Source organism: Macaca nemestrina, chromosome 1 (genome assembly GCF_043159975.1).
Source record: "Macaca nemestrina isolate mMacNem1 chromosome 1, mMacNem.hap1, whole genome shotgun sequence".
NCBI classification, from domain to species: Eukaryota; Metazoa; Chordata; class Mammalia; order Primates; family Cercopithecidae; genus Macaca; species Macaca nemestrina.
Window position 1 is genome coordinate 4,877,603 of NC_092125.1, and position 26,242 is coordinate 4,903,844.

The 26,242-nt window shown below is 42.6% G+C and overlaps 1 long non-coding RNA gene across 1 annotated transcript; it reads left to right on the forward strand.

Moving 5' to 3' along the window:
* Window positions 1-1,093: 1,093 nt before the first annotated feature.
* LOC139357229 (uncharacterized) lies at window positions 1,094-25,871 on the forward strand. The gene is made up of 3 exons (XR_011610092.1): window positions 1,094-1,482; window positions 3,252-3,452; window positions 25,606-25,871. It is a non-coding gene; the product is annotated as an uncharacterized lncRNA (long non-coding RNA).
* Window positions 25,872-26,242: the final 371 nt, after the last annotated feature.

Genomic DNA, 26,242 nt, shown 5'->3' on the forward strand with positions numbered 1-26,242 from the left:
TGGAGAAAGCTGGTTCCCTGATGCTTGTGGAGCCACCGAACCAGCTCCTGACTGCTTTCCTCGGGACTTGGTTTAGATGAAAGAGCAATGAGCTTCCATCTCGTTGAAGCCCATCCCCCCCCTTTTTTTTCAAGACCAAGTCCTGCTGTGTGGCCCAGGGTGGAGCGCAGTGGCAGGATCTCAGCACCTCCACCTCCCATGTTCAAGCAATTCTCTTGCCTCAGCCTCCCGAGTAGCTGGAATCACAGGTGCGCACCACCACTCTCAGCTAATTTTTGTATTTTTAATAGAGACAGGGTTTTGCCATGTGAGCTGGGTTGGTCTAGAACTCCTGACCTCAGGTGATCCACCTGCTTGGGCCTCCCAATGTGCTAGGATTACAGGCGTGAGCCACCACACCCGGCCTTGAAGCCCATCTCTGCAGAGCCAGACTCACATATGTGTTGAGCAGGACAAGATCTACCTGCCTGTAAAGGAATTTTGTTTTTAAATAGGAATTTTCTACCCAGTCACCTCCCTTCATTCATGCACTTGTTGAAAAAATGTTAGATATTGTATACCAATATTTCCTTTACCTTTATACTTAGGAAAGATGGGAGTTATAAAAAAAGAAAAAACACAACAGGGGTACTGAGAAAGAGCCAGATGCCATTGTCACTGAAATCCCAGTTCCCGAGCCTTGTGTGGCCTCTGGGAAGCAAAGGTTGACAATAACATGTTTGTCACAACACAGTCAGAGCTGACAGTCATGTTTCAGTGCTAATCATAACCAAAGTAGAAGATGAGCTATGTACTGTTTTACTATGGAAACTTGTTTTATTTCTCTTGCCCCTGCCTTTTTTTTTTTTGCAGCCACACATAGGATGGCAGGCAAGTACAATAATTTCTCCTGGTCTCCTAGGAGGCTGTGAAAACTCGGTGCAGTTTTTCTTACGATGACTATTTGGACTCTGGCTCCTTGATATGGTGTCATCAATAAGTAGAAAGATCCTGGAGGGAAATACCTGAAATGGGAAGCTGGAAGGTAGACCACAGTCAAAATTAAGTTTATGGAAAATAAAGAAATGTAAAACAAAGTTATTTATGTAAGTTTTGGAACAAGATTCATACTTACTACATAACTTCCATTTGTGGAGTCCTAATTATAAGCCTGACATATTGCTAAAGTCTCCTCATAAGATTATTTTTCTTTTTCTCTTTTTTTTTTTTTTTTTGACAGGGTTCACTTTGTCCTCTAGTCTGGAGTGCAGTGGTGCAATCATGATTCACGACAGTCTCGACCTCCCAGGCTCAAGCAAACCTCCCACCTCAGCTTCCCAACTGACTAGGACTGCAGATGCGTCCCACCATGACTAGCTACTGTTTGCTACTTTTTGTGGTTTTTTGTAGAGACAGGGTCTCCAAATGTTGCCAAGGCTGGTCTTGAACTCCTGGGCTTGAGCAATCTTTTCACCTGGGCCTTCCAAATTGCTGGGATTACAGGTATGAGCCACCATGCCCAACAGATTATTTTTTTAAATTCTCACAGTGTTATGAGGTGAGTACTACAAAATCCAATTTGCAAAGGAGGCAGCGAAGGCCTGGAAACACTGAGTATCTGGCCTATAGTTACACAGGCGGTAAAGGCAAAGGTAGGCTCTGAACCCAGGTCTGGGTGACCCCAAAATCCCTGCCTCTGTGGAGTGTGCTGGAGGCTGTGGGTCAGAAGACCAGAGTTGGGATCCTGGCTTTGCACACCACAGCCCCCTGACTTTAGGTATGTTTACTATCTCTGGGCTTCTGTATCCTCAGTTGACAGCATCACGTCCTCCTGTGCCCATCAGCAGCAGGAGATCATCGCCCCACAATGCGGGCATTCTGCTTCTGTTTTTTCCCGTCTCATAGGCTCATGTGATGACTGATTCATCTGGGAGAAAACTCTGGGAGGATCTTATTGGGCGACAGAATGGGCAATGGTGGGGAGGCTCTTGTAGACAGAGAGGGGATACTTAAGGTGAATCATAAACACTGCCCACCTCTCACCTGCAGTTCCTGCCCCATCCCGTCCCCGTCTCCGCTGGACCACAGCCCTTTGTCCCCAGACTGGGTGACTTAGCACTTGCAGGAGAGAACCGACTGAGGCTGAAGTTGCCAAAGGAAACCAAACAATTCTTATTTACCAAACTGTCAAAATCCTATCATTGCAATTAAGGAGATAGGCAATTAACTGTGTCTTAATTGCAGCAGCTGCCACTTCTTCTGAATGCTGTAATTTACAGAGAGAATGGGAGGAGACTTTACATTAATGTGTGTCTTTAAACAACGGAAAACATTGATGGAGCCTGAAGAAAATTGTCAGCCTGGGGGCGGGGGGCCCCTCCTGGGAAGAGGCATTGTTACAAAATGTGCTTACAGAACTCGGTGATTTTCCTTTGCCTTTGTTGCCTAATGGCTGCATTCATAACAAATGCCAGCATGACATTGTTATATCCTATGTTATACACAATACAATTTACTGATTCCAATAGCAGTATCATCTGTGAAAACCTCTGCAAGGGTCGTCTCAGTCTTGTTGGTTTCAAAAAAAAAAAAAAAAACAAAACACACACACACAAGCTGAGTTTTAAAACAGAGAGTTTTTGTTTGTTTGTTTGTTTGTTTTTGTTTTTTTGAGACAGAGTCTCGCTCTGTCGCCCAAGCTGGAGTGCAGTGGTGCGATCTTGGTTCATGGCAACCTCTGCCTCCCGGGTTCAAGTGATTCTCCTGCCTCAGCCTCCTGAGTAGCTGGGATTACAGGCATGTGACACCACACCTGGTTAACTTTTTTATTTTTCGTAGAGACAGGATTTCACTATGTTGGCCAGGTTGGTCTTGAACCCTTGACCTTAGGAGATCCGCCTGCCTGGACCTCCCAAAGTGCTGGGATTATAGACGGGAGCCACCACGCACGGCCCTAAAACAAAGAGTTTTAAACATTAAGTTCAGGCTCATGGTCAGAGAAACAAGCTTTTACTTTTTTATATATTTATTTATTTATTTATTTATTTATTTATTTTGAGATAATATCTCACTATATTGCTGGAAAAAAAGCTTTTAAATTCCGGATTTTAAAGGGTATTCAGATTCACATCTGTACAGCCACTCTATGGGGTAGGTTTTATACAAATGAGGAAACTGACACGCAGAGAAACTAAGAAATTTGTTCAGGGTCACGGAGCAAGCTATGAAGTGGCCAAGTTGGTTTCAGGCCCAGAGTTTGCTTTCTTCCCCAGGGCTGGTTGGCCACGTGGGATGCAAGGTTGACCACAGTGAGGGACCCCAAACAAGGGAGAAGACAGAGCCGTGGCAAATCCAGGAGGAGCAGCCCTTAGTGAGGCGGCTGGCAAGTGAGAGCCCAGACTCGGATGCAGTTTGGAGCCGCACTTCAGTCCGGGAAAGGCCCGAGTGCAGCAGGAGTAACATGACGCTTTCAGGTGAGACTGACCAGGCCTCCAAACCCTGCTCCTCCACTCCCCAGCCGAGTGACCTTGGGAAATGTCCTTATCTCTGAGCTTCAATAGCATCAACGTTCTTCATTTATACGGGGGACCAGATCAGCCTTGCACAACTGCCATGAGGATATAAAAGGAAAAGTTGTGGCCCAGGGTCTGGAATTCTGGCTGGGACGCTAAAGTCACCTGGCAAATGTTTGTACATCCTTCTTCTTCCCCAAAGGAGGCTGCACAGGGCCTCCAATCTAGGAGGCGTGGGGGGTGCTGGGCAGCTACTAGAAAAAGGACAAATCCAGGGGCTGACAATAAGAACCAGAGCACACACTGAGTGGGGAGGCTCAGTCTCAGGGATAAGCCGGACGCTGGTTATCATTGTCAGGCACCACACCAATGCTGGACAACAAATACCATGGGCTGCATGTTGAGCCCCGAGAGTTGGGGTCAAGGCTGTCACATCCTCCTGCTTCGGATCAGAATGAATCCTAGGACCTGTGCATGAGTCTAAGTGGCTGAGCGGTGAGGCTGGGTGGGCTCCAACACCCAGGATGTTGGGCTGAGTGGCCCCAGGCCCGGGCTTCCTCTTGGCAGGCCCTCTCTCCTCAGTGCATGGACCTACTGTTCTAGCAGCCTGCAGAGAAATGACAACTGCCTTGACCGGAGGGCTAAGTGAGGGTGCGGTGCTGTGCCTGCAAGACACCTCACCTTAGGCGGGTCCCTCTGGGACCATCTCCTCTCTTGTCTGACTGAACTTTGACCTGTCTTCTGTTGAGACAGAGTTTTCAACACAATTCATTAATGTAGAGATACAATTATATCAAAGTGGCTGGGTACAGTGGCTCATGCCTTAATCCTAGCGCTTTGGGACACTGAGGTGAGAGGACTGATTTCAGCCGGGAGTTCAAGAGCAGCCTGGACAACAAAAATTTAAAAAAGCTAGCTGGGAATTGTGGCACATACCTACAGTCCCAGCTGCTTGGGAAGCTATGGTCGGGGGATCCCCTGAGCCCAGGAGTTTGAGGCTGTAGCAAGCTCTGATTGCACCACTGCACTCCAGCCTGGACGACAGAGTGAGACCCTGTCTCAAAAACGAAAACAAAAACCAGAAAAAGAGTCATATGAAAGTAAAGTGCATACCTGCAATTACCTTCCCAAGAGAGTTGAATGTAACCTCAGAGTTGCCTGGTAACCACTGTAGAACAGGCAGGGCCAGCCCCAGCAAGTGGAGCCTCCCCTCTTGACCTCCCCGGCCCTTCTCTTCATTCCTCTGAGCAAAGTCAGCATCCGGGAGGGCAGCTGATATTAGGCCTCTGGATGCTGATGGAATCTCCCAGGAAAGCCAGCACTTTAGCTGGCTGTTTTGCGGTCCATTTGTGGATGATTTTTTGTGGTCCATTTAGCTGGTCCATTTGTGACCAATACAATTGTAGAGGCACCGCTCATCTAATGACCAGCAGCAGAAGTGCCATCCCGAGACGGTGATCAGAGCTCTGTCTCCAAGACTCACTGAGAGTTTCTCAGAAAGGAAGGTCAGAGGTGAAAGAGCACGAAGTGATAATGGCACAGGTCTGGACCTGGAGGTCCGGCAGGGTTGTGGGGTGATCCTATTGCACTCCCACTGTCTTAAAATTATTGACTTTCTTGTTCATCATTTGCAGAAGCCAAACTCCACATCTTGTAAACTCCCATGCACCCAGACTTAACACAGAAGCAACAAATATTAACAGGCAAGTGGAATTCACATTGGGCAGAGTTTTTAGTGTGGAGATTCCTCAAAGAACTAAAAGTAAAACTACCATTTGATCCAGCAATCCGACTCTTGGGTACCTACCCAGAGGAAAATAAGTCATTAAACAAAAAAGATACTTGCACACACGTGTTTATAGCAGCACAATTAGCAATTGCAAACTCATGGAACCAACTCAAATGCCCGTCAATCAATGAGCGGATAAAGAAACTGTGGTGTATACATATATATGATGGAATACTACTCAGCCACAAAAAGGAATGAATTAACGGCATTTGCAGCCACCTGGAGGAGACTGGGGACTATTATTCTCAGTGATGTCACTCAGGAATGGAAAACCACACATCGTACGTGCTCACGGATATGTGGGAGCTAAGCTATGAGGACGCAAAGGCGTAAGGATGATACAATGGGCTTTGGGGACTTGAGGGGAAGGATGGGACGGGGATGAGGGATAAAAGGCAACAAATAGGGTGCAGTGTTTACCGCTCAGGTGATGGGTGCGCCAAAATCTCACAAATCACCACTGAAGAACTTCGTCATGTAACCAAATGCCACCTGTTCCCCAATAACCTATGGAAACAACAAGCAAACAGACATTGGGTGGAGTTTTCAGTCCCTGCCCATTATTCTTGCATTCAGTCATATGAAGCCACCAGGAAATCTCTGCCCACAGAATCACAGAAAATAGGGCTGGACAAACCTCGGAGACCATTTAGTTAAATGAGTAAACTGCGTAAGACCACAGTAAAGTTACTCCACCCATTCAGAGCTTACCGATGGAGCATGCTGGGCGTGGTGCTAGTCGCTGAGTAAACAGTGGTTATAGCACAGGCCGCGGGCAGATCTAGAGCAAAACCTCACTTCCCTAACCCTAACCCTAACCCTAACCCTTGGTCTTTTCTTGTTCATACCTCATGGGAAGGTCAGTGACCCCTATCAGGGATCTATCTAATATGCTTTGCAATAATGATTTTTTTTTTTTTCTTTTTGAGATGGAGTCTCGCTCTGTCACCCAGGTGGGAGTAGTGGCATGATCTCGGCTCACTGCAACCTCTGCCTCCCGGATCTAAGCAATTCTCCTACCTCAGCCTCCCAAGTAGCTGGGATTACAGGCACACACCGCCATGCCCAGCTAATTCTTGTATTTTTAGTAGAGACGGGGTTTCACCACGATGGCCAAGCTGGTTTCAAACTCCTGATCTCAAGTGATCTGCCCGCCTCGCCCTCTCGAAGTGCTAGGATTACAGGCGTGAGCCACCATGCTTGGTCTGTTTTGCAAGAATAATTTAAAAAGATTCTCAGGGCAGGAAAACCACTTTTGCCTGTTGTGAGTGAAATGGCTGGAAAGAAACCAGGAAAGGAAAGGGACGAAGGTTGCAGAAGTTGGGAAGTCTTTGAGGCAGGGATCAGAAAACTTAGATGCTCCAGGAGCCCGGCAGATATGCATAAGTGAGCAGACATGGTTAGTGACCACAACAGGGGTGCCCTGCAGGGGTTGGAGGGCATCCAACCCCACCAGAGGGAGCAGCTGCCACTCAGCTCTGGACTCTTGGTGCTGTTGTGGGGCTATGGCCCAGTGTTGCCAGGTCTTCCCATACTTCAAGAGAAACCAGATTTTTAATGGGAGCTTTCTTAAATTCTAGTGCACTGATCAAGCTGAACAAAACATGGAGTTCAATTTATCTTATCAGCCATCAGTTTTCAACCTTGTGAGTTAAAACATTTAAAAAATTACTTAGGCGCATCAAAGAAAAACAAATGGTTACCTCTCCTCTTCTTTAATTCTACTTTGCCTTTCCTGCAATGTTACATCCTTTGCTTTAAAAAAGGTACCCAAGTCCATTATTCACAATAATGTAATGGAAAGTTTTCATTTAGTAGTGCAGCTCCACTCGCAGAATCCATTCCAGGTGGTACATGAGGGACGCCTTCAACGTCCAAAGATGCGAGGCCTCAGAGGCCGAGGAAACCCCACCTGGAGATATGTGTTCACCTGGGCAGCAATGTCTTTTCCTGCTATTTTCTCCTAAGTTTCCCGCATTGTCTCTTCGGCAAAGAGAAATCCTACCCTTTTCATAGACTAGGACACTTCAGCTGATTGAGCGTCACCTCTCTACCTCGGAGCCCGGCACTCCCAGTTGGTCACCAGGCCTCCCAGGGCTGAGGTGTGGTGGAAGGTGGGCTGGTGTCTAGGAGAGGTAATCCTCAGGAACAGGCGTGGCCCTCAGCAGCCAAGCAGAAGAACGGGGCTTGCAAAGGACTTCAAAGGTTTTAAATATTTGCAGAGAATTAATCCATTCCTTATTCGTGAAGCTAAAAGTATTTTTTAAAGTACCTTTTACTGACACCTGTGGAATTTAGGAAACTGCTGTGGGAATTACTTGCTCACAGTCACTCCTTACAAGAAGTCACTCCTTACGGTGGCTGTGTGGAGGTGGCTGTTTCTGCTAACTGGCCTGCTGCTTAGTCCCCCTTATCCACTAGGATATGTTCCAAGAGCCCCCGTGGCTGCCTCCAACCTTGGAGAGCACCAAACCCTATATATACTATGTTTTTATTTTTATTTATCTTTTCTTTTTAAATCCTGCCCCTAATGTGATAGTCATGTTTTTCCCTATACATACATACATAGGATAAACTTTAATTTGTAAATGAGGCACAGTAAGAGATTAATAACAGTAACTGGCCTGGCATGGGGGTCATGCCTGTAATCCCAGCACCTTGGGAGGACGAGGTGGGTGGATTGCTTGAGCTCAGGAGCTTGAGACCAGCGAGGGGCACATGGTGAGAACCTGTCTCTGCAAAAAATACAAAAATTAGCCAGGCATGGCAGCCTGCATCTGTAGTCCCAACTACTTAGGAGGCTGAGGTGAGAGGATTGCTTGAGCCCAGGAGGCAGCGGTTGCAGTGAGCCAAGATTGTGCCACTGCACTCCAGCCTGGGTGACCGAGTGAGACCCTGTCAAAAAAATAAATAAAATAAAATAAAAAATAAAAAAAGCAATAACTCAAGATAAAAGAGAACAATTATAACAATATGCCAGCACCACTATTTTTGCACTTTGGGGCCATTATGAAGTAAACAAGGGTTGCTTCAACACGAGCACTGTAATACCTTAACAGTTCATCTGATAACTGAGACAGCTGCTGAAGATGAAAGGGCAGGGAGTGCAGACAGCGGGGAAATGCTGCACAAATGAAAGATTCACGTGCCGAGTGGACAGAGTGGGATGGCATGAAATGTCCTCAGGCTACCCAGTATGGCATGCAATTGAAAAACTTACGAATTGTTTATTTCTGGAGTTTTCCATTTAATATTTCCAGACTGTGGTTGACCTCACGTAACTGAAATTGCAGAACGTGAAACCTCGGAGAAAGGAGTCCACCAACAAATCGTCAATGTGGTCCTCTATCAGCTGGCTGCAGACTCATCAACTGCAGCTCCCCGCAGACGCCACATTCCAAAGACTATTTGTAGTTCCCTGAACACACTGGAAAGTTTGTTTCCATGCCTCTATTGCTCCAATTTGCTATGACATTTATTTCGGTTACCGCTTGTAAAATTCTACTCATTTGCTTACTTAAATAATCATTAAATATTGAGCATAAAATATGAGCAAAATGTGGACTATGTCCTCCAGGAGTCTAGAATCTGAAAAGAGACAGACACGTACACAAGTGCTGTCTGCCTGGCTAACTGTTCATTCTCCCCAGCACTCCTCGATTCCTGTGCTCCGGAAAGTTTTCAATGACCAGTGAAGTTTGGCTCAGGTGCCGTAATTTTATGGTAACCCTCTGATTTTCTCATCTTTCTTTCTCCGCTGGTTGTAAGTTTTTGAGTAAGGACATGCTTTTCTTTTCTTTTCTTTTCTTTTTTTTTAGTACTTTAAGTTCTAGGGTACATGTGCACAATGTGCAGGTTTGTTAAGTAGGTACACATGTGCCATGTTGATTTCCTGTACCCATCAACTTGTCATTTACATTAGATATTTCTCCTAATGCTATCCCTTCCCCAGCCCCCCACCCCCTGACAGGCCCTGGTGTGTGATGTTCCCTGCCCTGTGTCCAAGTGTTCTCATTGTTCAGTTCCCACCTATGAATGAGAACATGCGGTGTTTGGTTTTCTGTCCTCGTGATAGTTTGCTAAGAATGATGGTTTCCAGTTTCATCCACGTCCCTGCAAAGGACATGAACTCATCCTTTTTTATGGCTGCATAGCATTCCATGGTGTATATGTGCCACATTTTCTTAATCCAGTCTACCATTGATGGACACTTTGGTTGGTTCCAAGTCTTTGCTATTGTGAATAGTGCCACAATAAACATACATGTGTATAAGTCTTTGTAGTAGCATGATTTATAATCCTTTGGGTATATACCCAGTAATGGGATCGCTGGGTCAAATGGTATTTCTAGTTCTAGATCCTTGAGGAATTACCACACCGTCTTCCACAATGGTTGAACTAATTTACACTCCCAGCAACAGTGTACAAACGTTCCTATTTCTCCACATCCTCTCCAGCATCTGTTGTTACCTGATTTTTTAATGATCGCCATTCCAGCTGGCATGAGATGGTATCTTATTGTGGTTTTCATTTGCATTTCTCTGATGGCCAGTGATGAGCATTTTTTCTTGTGTCTGTTGGCTCCATAAATGTCTTCTTTTGAGAAGTGTCTGTTCATATCTGAGAAAGGACACTTTCTTATTCATGTGGTTCCCTCAGGACTTAGGAACACGGTTATTTGGTGAATGAATGAATGGATGAGTGAATGGGTATGGAACGCTGGAGGCTAGCACAGGGTGCTAGGAAAGCATACAGAGGCTAAACCTCTCCTAGACCTAAAAGCCAGGGATAGTTTCCCAGGGAATGCCTAAATCGAGTTCAGAACACTGACCCAAAGTAAGAAAAATGTGTCAATTCTGCTTCCAGATATAAAAACTAACATCTACTGGATGACTCTTTATGCAGAAAACGATGGCAAGACCTGAGCATAACACCAAGGTGACTACCTGAAGGTACTGGAGAGTAAACAGAGGCCAACAGATTCCAGTGGAGAGTTATCTCGGAGCAGGCGAGGAGGGGAGACTGGGAGTTTTGTGGCTTTAGCCTGGGTTGACAGCTGGCCTGGGGAGCCAAAAGGGTGGTGTCAGAAAACACTAAATGCTAAATAGAACAGGGGCAGGAAGTCATGGAAGGGCAAGTGCCGAAGAGCGACTTTCCTAAATCAATGTATCCATATCTCTGACTCACTCCTAAAGCAGGAACAAATGGGACAGACTCAAGGTAGATGAGTTACAAACCAAAGGTCTCAACTGAAACCACAGCTGCTGCTTAAAACAGTTTATAATTAAACCCAGAATGTTACCTGCTAAAACAGTGGAAATGACACTCACTAGAGGGGAGAAAAACAAAACACAGAACCTCTAAGACTGAACATTCATCGTGTCTAAGATACAATCCAGAATTCCCCGACACACGAAGACCAAGAAAATTGAACTAATTCTCAGAAGAAAAATTCTGCCTGGGATGGAAAAATGTTGGAATGAATAGGCAAGGATTTTGAAACTCGATTATAGCTGTTATAAATGAAAAAAAAAAACACGTTTTCAATGAATGAAAATTTTAGCAGAGAAGAAATCTCAACAGAGATATAGAAACAATAACGAAGAACCAAATGGAACTTATAGACTGAAAAATAAAATTTCTGAAACAAAAGTGTCCTAAATGAATGTAACATCTAAATGAACTTGACAAAGAAAAGAGTAAGTGAACATAAAGAGAGATAAATAGAAATTATCTAAGGTGTAAACCTAGAGGAGACAAAAAATAAACAGAGCCCTCAGGAATCTGTTAGAAGGTATCAAACAGTCCAGCATGGATGTATCTGAAATAACAGAAAGAGAGGAAAAGAAGAATGGTACAGAAAGATTTTAAAATGGCTGAGATTTCCCCAATTCAACGAAAGATATAAATTTGCAAACAAAGATGCTGAACAAACTAAAAAACAACAACCCACTAATGCACACACAAGGAAGCCCACACCAAGGCACATCATAATCAAAGTGTTGAAAGAAAAAGATAAGAGCAAATTTTCAAAGAAGCAAGAGGGTCAGTCACAATGGCTCATGCCTGTAATTCTGGCACTTTGGGAAGCTGAGGTGGAAGGATTGCTTGAATCCAGGAGTTCAAGACCAGCCTGCACAACATAATGAGATTTTCTTGCCTGCCTGCCTGCCTGCCTTCCTTCCTTCCTTCCTTCCTTCCTTCCTTCCTTCCTTCCTTCCTTCCTTCCTTCCTTCCTTCCTTCTTTCTTTTCTTTCTTTCTTTCTCTTTTCTTTCTTTCTTCCTTCCTTCCTTCCTTCCTTTCTTTCTCTCTCTCTCTCTCTCCCTCCTTCCTTACTTCCTCCGTCACTCCCTCCCTCTCTTCCTTCCTTCCTTCCCTTCCTCCCTCCTTCCTTCCTTCCTTCCTTGCTTCCCTTCCTTCCTTCCTTCCTTCCTTCCTTCCTTCCTTCCTTCCTTCCTTCCTTCCTTCCTTCCTTCCTTCCTTCCTTCCTTCTTTCTTTTCTTTTCTTTTCTTTTCTTTTCTTTTCCTCTTTTTTATCCAGGTTGGGCTGCAATGGCACAATCATAGCTCACCGCAGCCTTGAACTCTTGGGCTCAAACAATGCCCTCACCTCAGCTTCCCAGGTAACTGGGACTACAGGTGCATACCACCATATCCTGGCTAATTTTTAAAATTTTTTGTAGACACAGGGTCTCACTATGTTGCCTAGGCTGGTCTCAAACTCCTGGGCTCAAGTGATCCTCCCACCTCAGCCTTCCAAAGTGTTGGGATTACAGGCATAAGTCACCATGCCTGGCTAGAACCTTGTCTCTTCAAATAAATAATAAAAAAGACTCTGTTTCTAAAACAACGTAAACCACCAACAAAACAAAAAACAAACAAACAAACAAAAAACAAACAAAAAACCCAAAACGCAAACAAACAAAAACAAAGGAGCAAGAGAAAATAATATATTACATACAGAGGAACAATGATCTAATTAATTTCAGATTCCTCATCAGAAATTCTGGAGGCTAGAATAAAGCGAAACAGTGTAATTAAAGTGCTGGGAAAAAACTGTCAATCCAGTATTTTATATCCAGCAAAAATATTCTTTAAGAATTTAGGTGAAATAAAGATAGAGAGACTTTATTACCAGTAGATGTTCTCTACAAGAATTGCTAAAGAAAGTTCTTCAGGCTAAAGAGAAATAACACCAGTGGAAAATGTGGATCCTCAGAAACAAAAGAAGAGTTTTGGAAATGGCAAATAATTGGGATATACAAACTTATTTTTCCTTTTGCCTTTTTTCTCTTAATTTCTTTATAAAATATAACTGATTACAGGAAAAATTATAACAATGTATTTTGGAGTTTTAAATTTGTATAGATATAATACATGTAATAACCATAACATAAAGAATAAAGGGAAAATACAGATTTACAAAGTTGTAAGATTTTTATACTTTACAGAAAATAGTATGTATTAACTGTAAGAGAGCTATGAAAGGTTGTGTATATATGTGTGTGTGTGTGTATGCATGCCCACAAGCATATGTATATGTATGTATATATGTGTGTGTGTGTATATATATGCCCATATACATATAGTAATCCTTAGGGCAACCACTAAAAAAAAAGTGAAATGTTTAGCTAAAAATCCATGCAGACAGCTAAAATATAATTAACATTTTTTGAGATATTTCCTCCAAGAGAAGGCAAAAATGTAGGAACAGAGGAATAAAGAACAGATGAGATAAGCAAAGAACAATAACAAAAAAGTAGACCCAAATCAAACCATATCAGTAGTTCATTTAAAATTAATAGACTTAACACTCCAACAAAAGGCAGAGACTTTCAGAATGAAAGTGTGAAAGGAAAAAACAACCCTTCTGTTTTACTTCTACTTGCCAATACAGATCATGTCTATGACCTCTGGTCAGCAATCCTCACTAGCAACCAATGCCCAAGGAAGATTCTTCAGTGGACACCAGCTGAGTGTCCTATAACTCAACTCAATTCTGACATTATCTACCTGGAGATAGCATCAGATCCCACAGGTTGAGGGCTCAGTCTCACAAGATTGCTTCCACTCCAAATGCCAACTGCAAGTAATAAGTGGTCACCTACACAGTCATTCCTTGACATCTGCAGGGATTGGTTCCAGAATTTTCTGGAGATACCAAAATCTGCAGATGTTCCTGTCCCTTTTATAAAATGCTGTAGTATTTGCATATAATTTATGTATATCCTTCTATACACTTTATAGTATCTCTAGATTACTTATAATATCTAATACAATGTAAATATTATGTAAATAGTTGTCATGCTATATTTTTAAATGTTGCATTTTTTATTGTTATATTGTTATTTTCTTTATTGGTTTTCTTTTCCCAAATATTTTCAACTCATGGTAGGTTGAACCCAGGAATGTGGAACCCAGGGATGAAGAGAGCTGATTGTACTTCTGATCAATAGCTTATAAATTGGTGATTTTATGACCCTCTTCTTGAGTTCAATTGATTTGGTAGGACTGCTCACAATATTTGGGGAAACATATATGTTTACTTGTTCATTATAAAGGATATTACAAAGAATACAAATAAACAGCCAGATGAATGGATGCACAGTGCAAGGTATGTGGGAAAGGTCATGGAGCCTCCGTGCCCTCTCCAAATGCACCACCCTTCAGGAATCTCCACATGTTCGACTATCTAGAAGTTCTCTGAACCCAGCCCTTTTGGTTTTCTGTGGAAGCTTCATTAAGTAAGTATGATTGATTACCTCATTGGCCGTTGGTGATCAACTCAACCTTCAGCCTCTCTTTCCTCACTAGAGGTGGAGGGGGTAGAAATGAAAGTTCCAACCTTCTAACCACATGGTTTGTTCCCTTAGCAACCAGTCCCCATCCTGAGGCTGTTCAAAAGACCCCAGCCATCAGTAAAATCATTAGTATACAAAAAGACACTTATCATTTTGGAGATTCCAATGGTTTGAGAAATTACATGCCAGAAAACAGGGAGGAAAACTAAATATGTATTTCATGATATCACAGAAAGAAAATAGGACTCAATTATATGCTGTTTACAAGATACTCCTTTTTGATATAAATATTGTAGAAAATATAAGTAGAAATATAAGTAGAATGTATTATATTATAATAGTATAAATATAAGTAGAAAAATAAAGAGATCTGGAAAGAAATACCATATCAACAGTTAGCATAATAAGGCTGAAGTGGTTATATTAATATCAAATAAAATAGATTAAAAACTAAATGCATTACCAGAGATAAAGGGAGACTTTTTGTAGTGATTTATAGTGTTTCATTGGGAGAGACATAAATGTATATGCTCTGAGTAGCAGAGTTTCAAATACAGGAATAAAACATCAACAGAATGAAAGAGGTAAGTAAACAATTTCACAATCATTGTTAGAAATTTTAACACTTCTTTCTCTTGTCAACTGATGGAAGAACTAGACAAAAAAATCAGCAATGACATAGAAAATCTAAACAACATTACAAACCACCTTAATTGATATTGATGGAACCCCCCAACAATTGAAGCATGTAAATTCAAGCACAAATGGTATGTTTACCAAGATAATTCATATTCTAGATAATAAAATAAGTCTCAGCAATATTCAAAAGATTGAAATCAAACCAAGTATGTTGTCTGACCACAATGAAATAGATTATAAGCAAGTAAAAATAAAATAACTAGAAAAAGCCTAAATGCTTGAAAATTAAATAATATGTTTCTAAAAAATTATTAGAGCAAAGAAGAAATCAAAAGATAAATTATAAGATATTTTGAACCAAAAGAAAATGAATACATAACACATCAAAAATCGATGAGATGAAGTAAAGGTGGTACTTAGGGAAAGATGGATAGCTTCAAATGCCTATAATGGAAAAGGAGGAAGGTGTCAAATCAATGATATAAATTATAAGCCTAGAAACTAGTAAAATGAGAACAAATTTAACCCAAACCTAACAGAAAGAAGGAAATAACAAAAATTAGAGCATGAATCAATAAAAGAGAATACAGAAAAATAGAGAAAAATCAGTAAACCCAAAGTTGATTCTTCAAAAAAAGAGAAAAGACACAAATTATCAATGCTAGAAATGAACAATAAGGCATCACTACAGATCCTACAGAAACTAAAAAGTTAATAAGAAAATATTATAAACAATTTCATGCCAATAAAATTGACAATCCAGGTGAATTTAGCAAAGTCCTTCAAAAACACAAATTACCAAAATTGACTAAAGAAGAAATACAAAGCATGAACAGCAGTATATCAATGAAGAAATTGAATTTATAATTTAAAATTTTCCCACAAAGAAAACCCCAAGGGTAGATTGCTTTACTGACGAATTCTTTAAAATACTTCAGGAAGTGATAATATCAATTCTACACAAACCCTTTCAGAAAATAGAGGTGAGAACACTTTCCAAGGTATATTATGAAGCTAATATTATTCTGATTTGAAAACCAAAGAGATCACAAGAGAACATGAGACCAATACTCCTCATAAACATAAACACAAAAGAGTTCTCAGAAATACTACCAAATTGAATCAAATAATATATAAAAATGATGAGACGTTGTAATCAAGTGGTATTTATCCTTGGAATGCAAGATTGATTTAACATCTAAAAATGAATTTGTGTAATTTACACTATTAAGAGAATAAAGGAGAAAAACCATATGATTATTTCAATAAAGGCAGAAAAACATGTGACATAATCATCACTCTTTTGAGATGAAAATCTTTAGGAAACTAGAAATATAAGGGACTTTGTTCAACCTAAGAATGTGTATTAAAAACCTACAGCTGTCAATGCTTTCTATCTACAATCAAGAACAAGTTCAGGATATCTGCACTTACCATTTCTATTTAACATTGTACTGAATGTCCTAGCCAGTATAATTAGATAAGAAAAAGAAATACAAAGTATAAATATTGGAAAAGTAGAATTAAAACTCAGGGTGAGAATGCCACATAGTATAGCCACTTTGAAAAATAGCATGGCAGTCTTGTAAAGTTAAACAAAGATTGACCACATGACCTTGCGATTTCACTCCTAGGTATTTACTCAAGAGAAATGTCAACATATGTCCACACAAAGATGTGTATATGAAGATTAAAGTGGTCTTATTCATAATAGCCAAACACTGGAAAAAATTTAAATGCCCATTTGTTGATGTGCAAATGAACAATTCTAGCATATTCATACTGAGGAATACCACTCAGCAATAAAAAGGAACAAAATATCAATACATATGAGAATATAAATGAATTCCAAGGACATTGAGTGAATGAAGTCAAACACAAAAGAACAAAGGCTACAAACTGTATGATTTTACTGCAGTAACAGAAATCAGATCAGTGGTTGCTTGAGGGTCAGAAGAAGGGATCAACTATAAAAGGAGCACAAAGGAACTTTTAAAATAAAAGAAATATTATGTATCTTTTCTTTCCATTCCATTAAGAGCTGGATATCATATATCTTAATAGTGGTGGTTACATGGTTACATACAATTACCAAAATTTATCAAACTGCACACTTAAAATGGATGATTTTTTTGCATGTAATACCTTTTTTAAAAAAGATGATTTTTTTTTTAAGTGATTGAGTAAAAAGTTGGCCACAACAAACCTGGTTTGACTTATCACGTAAGTCCGTGGGAAATTTATTTAACCTCTCAAGGCTCAGTTTCTACTGCTATAAAACAGAGATGAGTAGGCCGGGTGCGGTGGTTCGCACCTGTAATCCCAGCACTTTGGGAGGCTGAGGCGGGTGGATCACGAGGTCAGGAGTTTGAGACCAGCCTGGCCAATATGGCGAAACCTTGCCTCTACTAAAAACACAAAAATTAGCCAGGTGTGGTGGTGTGGGCCTGTAATTCCAGCTACTCAGGAGGCTGAGGTAGGAGAATTGCTTGAACTCAGGAGGTGGAGGTTGCAGTGAGCCAAGATCTTGCCACTGCATTCCAGCCTGGGCAACAGAGTGAGACTCTGTCTCAAAAAACAACAACAACAACAAAAACAAAACAAAAAACAAGCAAGCAAAGATGAGTATCTCTTACAGAATTATGATGATGAATAAACAGGATAATTGATGTACCTGCCACAAAATTGATGCTCAATACACATAAACCATGAAGATAAAAGGAGGCCGGCAGGAGAGGTAGAGACACATTCCAGAGAGAGCAGACAACATGTGCAGAGGGACAGAGGTGAGTGAGCAGGATCCAGCTGTTCAGTCTGGTGGGAGTGTAGGGAGAGGGAAAATTCGGGAAATGAGAACCAGGACTCTGATCCTCGAAGGCCTCTGCCTACCACATTAATGAGTTTGGATTTTATTTTGAAATCCCTGGGAGTTATTAAAGGGGCAGTGCAATGTAGTGCTTAGTTATGTTTTGGAGCCAGATTGGATTTGAATTTTGGTTCTCTCATCTATTAACTGTGAAAGTTTTGAAAGTGCCTCACGTTCTCAGTAGTTTCCTCAACTGTGAAAAACGAAATCATTTCACTTGTTATGAGGATTAAATGAGTGCTATGTTTTCCACATTCTCTGGCACATAACAAACAATCAATGTGATTAAACTTGCATTTTAGGGTGTGGACAGCGGTTTATAGGCAACAGGCAGCAAGGACATCCTTGTGAAAACAGTTTCACTCTCTAAGTGAAAATTGAAGGTGTCCCAAGCTAAGGCATTGATAATAAGGACAGGAACGGAGACAGGCTAGGAAAATACATAGGAGGTGGAATCAACACAGCTCAGGCCAATGGGGTGGTCATGGGGGGAAGAAAGGAATCAAAGGTAACGCCGAGATTTCTGGTCTTGGAGATAGGGCCATTTATCTAGATTTCGGGCCCTTGCACAGTGACTCACACCTGCAATCCCAGTACTTTGGGAGGCTGTGCCAGGAGGATTGCTGAGGCCAAGAGCTCAAGACCAGCCTGGGCAACATGGCTACACCCCCATCTCTACCAAAAATTACACACACACACACACACACACACACACACACACACACACACACGGGAAACATGAGACCACCAGTTCTCACATCAACTTCTCACTGAATGAGGCTACCATATCTGCCCATGACTAAAACACATTTCCCCACCGTATCCCTAAGGTGCCCCCAACAAATGCATGCTACATTGAATTGCCGATCAGAGATTAGAGGGGTATCAGTAGGTCTGGAAGGAACGTGGCCTTCTAGCAGGACACTAGGAACAGGAACGTGATCACATTTAAGATGGGAAATGAACGGCTGCCTTCACCACAAAAGGAAGTTTGTACCATCTCACTGTATCTCCTCTGTATTTCCCTTTGTGACTCCAAAAAAATACGGACAAACACTCTAAATGAAAAACATCCCTAGAAAGGCCAGGTACGGTGGCTCACGCCTGTAATCCCAGCACTTTGGGAGGCTGAGGCGGGTGGATCATGAGGTCAGGAGATCGAGACCATCCTGGCTAACACAGTGAAACCCCGTCTCTACTAAAAATACAAAAAAATAGCTGGGCATGGTGGCGGGCGCCTGTAGTCCCAGCTACTCAGGAGGCTGAGGCAGGAGAATGGCGTAAACCCAGGAGGCCAAGCTTGCAGTGAGCCGAGATGGCGCCACTGCACTCCAGCCTGGGCGACAGAGAGGCTGGGAAAAAAAAATTCTTAGGAGAAAAAAAAAGAGAATCTTACTACAAAATGAAACCTACAAGTCTGCCCTACTTAGAAGACAAGGAAACTGTAGAGAGGGTGCTAGCTCCCGGAGTCAAATGTGGCTGCACAGAGCATCACAGCAAACATGTCACATTCAAATGCTGCCTGATTTGTGAGTCATTCATTACTCCATTAAATTATTTTACATTTAATTTGGTTGAAGTTTTCCTTTAATCAACTGATTTTTTAAAAAGTACCTAAGGTTAGCTTTAAAAAAACAAATCTGTCCTTAAAAATTGGGTTGGCCAGGCACAGTGACGCAGTGGCTCATGCTTGTAATCCCAGTACTTTGGGAGGCCGAGGTGGAAGGATTGCTTGAGTTCAGAAGTTCAAGACCAGCTTGGTCAACACAGTGACACCTGGTCTCTTAAAAGAGAGAGAAAGAGAGAGAGAAATAATTGGGTTGTGACTTATACTCTATACAATGTATATAGCAAGACATATAATATACCTAGTCAGATAGACAGCCATAGTTCCAATGAGCTAATAATACACATGGATTGTGGTAAGCTATGAGTGGCATATATAGAGACCGATAGGAAATGAGTTAACTGTGATTGCAGATATCTAAGCAGGCGAATAAGGCATTTGACGTATGGATCAATTTTCCCCTGGCAGCAATGAGGGAGGTTTTTCCAATGAAAGGTTATAGACAAGGAGGTGGGAAAATTTAAGCCATGTACAAGTGTGTTCATTGGCTAGGGCTGTTGTAACAAAGTACCGGAGACTGGGAAGCTTAGACAACAGACATTTCTTTCAGTTTTGGATGCTAGGAGTCTAAGATCAAGGTGTCAGCAGGAGGATTATCCCTTCTGAGGGTTGCAAGGGAGAATCTGTTCCAGCTCTGGGGGTTTGGTGGCAGTCTCTGGCATTCCTTGGCTTGTAGGAGCATCACCCCCCCAGCTCTGGCGGTTTGGTGGCAGTCTCTGGCGTTTCTTGGCTTGTAGGAGCATCACCCCCCCAGCTCTGGGGGTTTGGTGGCAGTCTCTGGCATTCCTTGGCTTGTGGGAGCATCGCCCCCCCAGGTCTGGCAGTTTGGTGGCAGTCTCTGGTGTTCCTTGGCTTGTAGGAGCGTCACCCTGATCTCTGCCTACATCTTCACCTAGTGCTCCTGGTGTTCTCCCTGTGTCTCTTGAACAGTGTCTTCTCTGTGTGTGTGTGTCTTTGTGTCTAAACTTCCCCTATTTATAAGGATCGAAGTCATATTGGATTAGGGCTCCATCCTAATCTCAACTAATTATGTCTGCAGCAACCTGGCTTTCAAATAAGGTCACATTTTGGAGTACTGTGAGTTAGAACTTTAACATGTACGTTATTTTTAGGGCCAAGGTGAGAAGGACATAATTTAACCTTTAACATAATTTAACCTTTAACAACCAGTATGGGCCGGGCGCTGTGGCTCACGCCTGTAATCCCAGCACTTGGGAGGTCAAGGACGGTGGATCACCTGAGGTCAGGAGTTTGAGACCAGCCTGCCCAACATGGTGAAACCCCATCTCTACTAAAAATATAAAAATTAGCCAGGCGTGGTGGCAGGTGCCTGTAATCCCAGCTACTCAGGAGGCTGAGGGAGGAGAATCGCTTAAACCCGGGAGGTGGAGTTTGCAGTGAACTGAGACCGAGCCGCTGCACTCCAGCCTGGGTGACAGAGCGAGATTCCATCTCAAACAACAACAACAACAACAACAACCAGTATGTAAGGCATATAGCGTGGCTGACATGTAAGGCCTGTAGTTTGGAGGGTACAGGAAAGTGAGACCAGAAAGAGACCTTGGCAAGCTTTTTAGTAAAATACTAATAATGGCAAACACTAGTTGACCAGTTGTTTTATCCCAGGTAGTGTTCTCAGCACCTCATGGATTTGATTATTTAATCCTCATCATTTTATAGATGTGGGAATAGGGGCACAGAGAGCATACTTGGCTCAACTTTGAAACTTTCTTGAAATTCCTCCAAAAGGGATGTACTTTTTTTTTTTTTTTTTTGAGACGGAGTCTCGCTCTGTAGCCCAGGCTGGAGTGCAGTGGCCGGATCTCAGCTCACTGCAAGCTCCGCCTCCCGGGTTCACGCCATTCTCCGGCCTCAGCCTCCCGAGTAGCTGGGACTACAGGTGCCCGCCACCTCGCCCGGCTAGTTTTTTGTATTTCTTAGTAGAGACGGGATTTCACCGTGTTATCCAGGATGGTCTCGATCTCCTGACCTTGTGATCCACCCGTCTCGGCCTCCCAAAGTGCTGGGATTACAGGCTTGAGCCACCGCGCCCGGCCGGGATGTACTTTTTTAAAAATAAAAGAAAGAAAGTAAACAAGGAAATGATGAAGAAAAGTCACATTTTCTGTTGGAAGAAGGCTGTTTTAATGAGGTTTCTGGAAGCCAAATCAGTGTGACTCCACCTTCACCAGCCTGAATTGTTTTTTTTTTTTTTCTCTCCAAAAGTCGACTGGTCAGGAAGCTCTGAGTCAGGATTGAGTCATAGTTGTGGTATGTTCGCCAACTAGAAAACAAACTTTGTTTTTAAAACCACTAAAGAAATGTTTGAATAAAGTAAATGTGCTTCTGTAGCCATCATCTCTGATTCATGAGTTTTTTGAATGGTTCCCTAGCAAATGTTCCTCTGTTTGCCACAGAGTTTGGACAGTGGTCATTCTCCACACTTAGAGGTGGTCTTGTCCTGTCTTTCCCCAGTCCACCTTGCCACTGCTCTTTAAATGTCTTCTCAAAAGCTAATCAAAAATATATGAACAATTCCAAGCTGGGCAAACCAGTTCAACTGGCCTAAGTGCAAGAGGAAAAAGAAAAAGAATCCAAGTGAGAAATTATGCTGGTGTGATTATTGAGAGCTATGGTTTTGTACAAATACTGCTTCCAGTCTTACTGGGTTGCTCCTAATAACCCCAAAGTCCAACCTAACCTGGGAACAGAGAAAATCTAGAGAAGGTAGAAAGAGAGTTGAAAGTCATTTCTTTTAAGGTGTTTTACTTTATGTTTCTATTTTCCCACACAAGGAACATTACCCAGATATGTGAGTGATAATGACATGTTTATTTCTATTTGTTATTTTTGCCTTAAAACAACATATATATTATCTTGCGGTTTCAATTGGCCAGGAATCCAGGCATATCTTAGCAGAGTCCTCTGCTCAGGGTGTCACAAAGCTGTTGTTGATGTGTGGCCAGGTCGCAGTTCTCATCTGGAGGATCAACTGGGGATGGATCTGCTTCATTCAGCTTGTTGGTAGAATTCATTTCCTTGCAGCTGTAGAATGTACAGTGCTTTGCTTCTTCAAGGCTAGCAGGAGGGTTGACCCCAGGGAAACTTTCAGCCCTCTTTTTTTTTTTTTTGAGACAGAGTCTCACTCTTGTTGCCCAGGCTGGAGTGCAATAGCATGATCTCAGCTCACTGCAACCTCTGCCTCCCGGGTTCAAGCAATTCTCCTGCCTCAGCCTCCTAAGTAGCTGGGATTACGGGCATGTGCCAGCACGCCTGGGTAATCTTTGTATTTTTAGTAGAGATGGGGTTTCACCACGTTGACCAGGCTGGACTCGAACCGCTGCCCTCTGGTGATCCCCCCGCCCCGCTCAGCCTTCCAAAGTGCTGGCACTACAGGTGTGAGCCACCACCCCCGGCTCTCCTCTTCTAAAGGACTTCCAATGATTAACTCGGGCCCACTCAGGATATTCTTTTGGTTAATTTAAAGTCACCTGGAACCCTATCCACAGTGAAGAATGAATGACTTACAAGGTTTATCTATTACTTTCTTCACTAGCTTTATTGGCATCTGGGCCTTAGGCCAAAGGGATGAAATGCAAAGAGCAGAATTGTATCCATCAGTGATTCTGATGGAACATCTGCAAAAGTCCTTCATCCTTGCTATATAACCTGAGGGTAATATTAGGGGACAGAGATCATGGGGACCATTTTAGAATTCTTCATGCCATAATTACTTTCCAGTAATATCCTATTTATAGTTGTACTTGGAACGTGCCACAGTTACCACCCTATTTTCTGAGGGAGGGATAATGATGCTTTCAAACAGAAAGATTGAGGCTGGGTACGGTGGCTCATGCCTGTAATCCCAGCACTTTGGGAGGTCTAAGCAGGCAGATCACTTGATGTCAGGAGTTCGAGACCAGCTGGCCAACATGGCAAAACCCCATCTCTACTAAAATTGCTAACCAGGTGTGGTAGTGGATGCTTGTAATCCCAGCCACTCAGGACGCTGAGGCAGGAGTGTCACTTGATCCCAGAAGGCAGAGGTTGCAGTGAGCTGAGACGGCGCTGCTGCACTCCAGCCTGAGAAACAGAGACTCCATCTCAAAAAAATTAAAAGAAAGAAAGAAAGAAAGAAAAAGGTTGAATGTCCTCTCCTAAATGTAGACTGGGCCATCAGAAAATACTCTTTCCATGATCATGGAGTCATAGAAGCACATGTTAGACACAACCTTATTTTCTAATTTGTTTATTTTTTTGAGACAGAGTCTTGCCCTGTCACCCAGGCTGGGGTGTAGTAGTGGCGTGATCTCGGCTCACTGTAACCTCCGCCTTCCAGGTTTAAGTGATTCTCCTGCCTCAGCCTCCCAAGTTGCTGGGATTACAGGCACATGCCACCACATCAGGCTGATTTTTGTATTTTTAGTAGAAATGAGTTTTCACCATGTTAGCCAGGCTGATGAGACACAACTTTATAATCAGCTGGTTCATCCCCCTGTGTTTAGAGACAGAAACCAAGGAAACAGCAGTGACTTTCCAAGGTCACAGAACTTGTTCTTCTGAATTAGATTCTAAAGTCACAGTGAAGTGGGGATTTGCAAATAATAAAAACTGAGGTGCAAGAGCTTTTTTTAAAATAGCACTTTTTTTTTTTTTTTAAAGAGACAGGGTCTCACTCTGTTGCCCAGGCTAGAGTGCAGTGGCATGATCACAGCTTACTGCAGCCTCCAATTCCTGGCCACAAGTGATCCTCCAGTCTCAGCCTCCTCAGCATGTACCATCATGCCTGGCTAATTTTTATGTTATTTAATTTTATTTTATTTTTGAGACAGGGTCTCGCTCTGTGTCCCAGGCTGGAGTACAGTGGTGTGATCTTGGCTTACTGCAGCCTTGACCTCCCGGGCTCGAGTGATCCTCTCACCTCAGCCTCCCAAGTAGCTGGGACTAGAGGCATGCACCACTATGCCCAGCTGATTTTTGTATTTTTTTTTTGTAGAGGTGGGGGTCTCACTATGTTGCCCAGACTGGTCTTGAGCTCCTGGGCTCAAACAATCCACCTGCCTCAGCCTCCCAAAGTGCAGGGATTACAGGCATGAGCCACTGTGCCCCACCTCACGTTTTATTTTTAATTTTTTGTAGAGATGGGGTTTTGTTGCTCAGTCTGGTCTGGAACTCCTGGCCAGCCTCAAGCAATCCTCCCACCTCAGCCTCCCAAAGCACTGGGAATACAGGTATAAATCATTGCTTATGGCCAAAAATAACACTTTCATTTATAATTTTCTCATTAGAAATTTGTCAAATCACACCTAGAACTGGGAACACCACTGAACCTCTTCAGGGACTTAGAAATCAGGGAAACCCTTGATATGTGTGAATATACATTGGCCTGTGTCCTGGCCAGGGAAGGCAAGTTTAAGTTTTCAGAGGATTTGTAGGTTGGATGTCATGATTGCCTTCTTCGGGGCTGTCATTTCTTGATGTCTTTTATATTCTCCTTCTCATCTCCCTTCTGCACTGAGTCAGGGCCCCTCTTGTGGAGAATCAATCTTCCCATAGAGAGTAGAGTGATCACAGTGGAGGCTTGCTCAACCTTTAACAATTCTAAAACCACAGGGCAACATTAACTTCCTCCATTGCTCACCGGAAATCAACATGGCCACCACCACCGTGCCTCACCCTGCTCCTCCCCGACTGTAAATCAGGGCTTGTTCATTGTAAGCCGCCAATTGCACGCTGTCTCAGTTGTCTGCCAACCCAGTTCTATCAGTGTGTTTTGAGTGACAGAATGTCGTAAGCTCCCTTTGACATGTATTTGTATTTGACTAGGTGGTTTGATTTTGTCGAGCGGTCTTCCTCTTTGTTATCCTCCTGCCACAGTTCTTGGAGCTCATTACCCCTTTTCAGATTGTCATGGGCAGGCAAATTGCTGGTCTCCTCACCTTGCAAGGTCCTTTGCATAACCACAGTTTTCACTTGAAAAGACGATAGAGTTGCCAGATAAAATCCAGGCCCCTGCAAGACCTGGAACATACTCTACATGATGCTATACAGTATTTGGGATATACTTATGCCAAAACCTGTTCATTATTTCTGTGAAATTCAAGTTTAATTTGAATTAAATATTGGCACCTGTATTTTTATTTGTTAAATCTTGCCACCCTCAGATACAAACGCCTCTGTACCTCAGAGGCATCAATGTGCAAATGGGGTTCATGCAACTCACAACCTAGACCTCCCTCTCTTTTATATCTTCAAAAATCAATGCTCTTTTACTGTTAAGAACTTTGGGAGAGAGGGAAATCACAAGATACGCACAAGCAGATTACTATACTCTTGTAGTTATAATAACATTTAATTAAAAAATTGATTTCTTTTTCTTCTGACTTAAAAGCAAAATGAAAAAAACAGCAACAACAACAACCCAAAACCACAAACTGAGGCCTCTTCTCTGGACTTTGCTGCGCACAGGCTGATGTGAACTGCACTGAGCACCCTGGGAGCATTGGTCGAACTGCAGGCACTGGAATCGCTGTAGACCATGGACGGACAATGGCTCCCGTACGCACAGCATTCCAGTCTTGGGAGTGAAAATGGCCCTATGCAGCCTCACGGCCCATGGGTTTCGGCTGAACTTTGAGACCATTTCTTTTTATTCACACCTGGGATGGCCTAGACCAAGTGAAACCAAGTGACCTGGACACCCTATCAGTGGCTGTGAAATTATAAGCCAAATTCCTCTGTGGCAAAGACTTCCTGTGAAAAATACCTTTAAGGCCTAGCCAGGCCCTAAATGAATAAATGAATCATCATTCATTATTGATCAATGCTTTTTAATCAATGCCCTCTGTGAAAAGGAACTACCCCTCCCCACAAAACTTTTTTAAGAATCGAACCAGAATGGTTGAAGGGTAGTTTCATTCATTTTTTTTTTTAACAGATGAGGTCTTGCTGTGTTGCCCAGGCTAGTCTTAAACTCCTGGCCTCAAGTGATCCTCCTGCCTCAGCCTCGGCTGCTGAGCCAGGTTCGT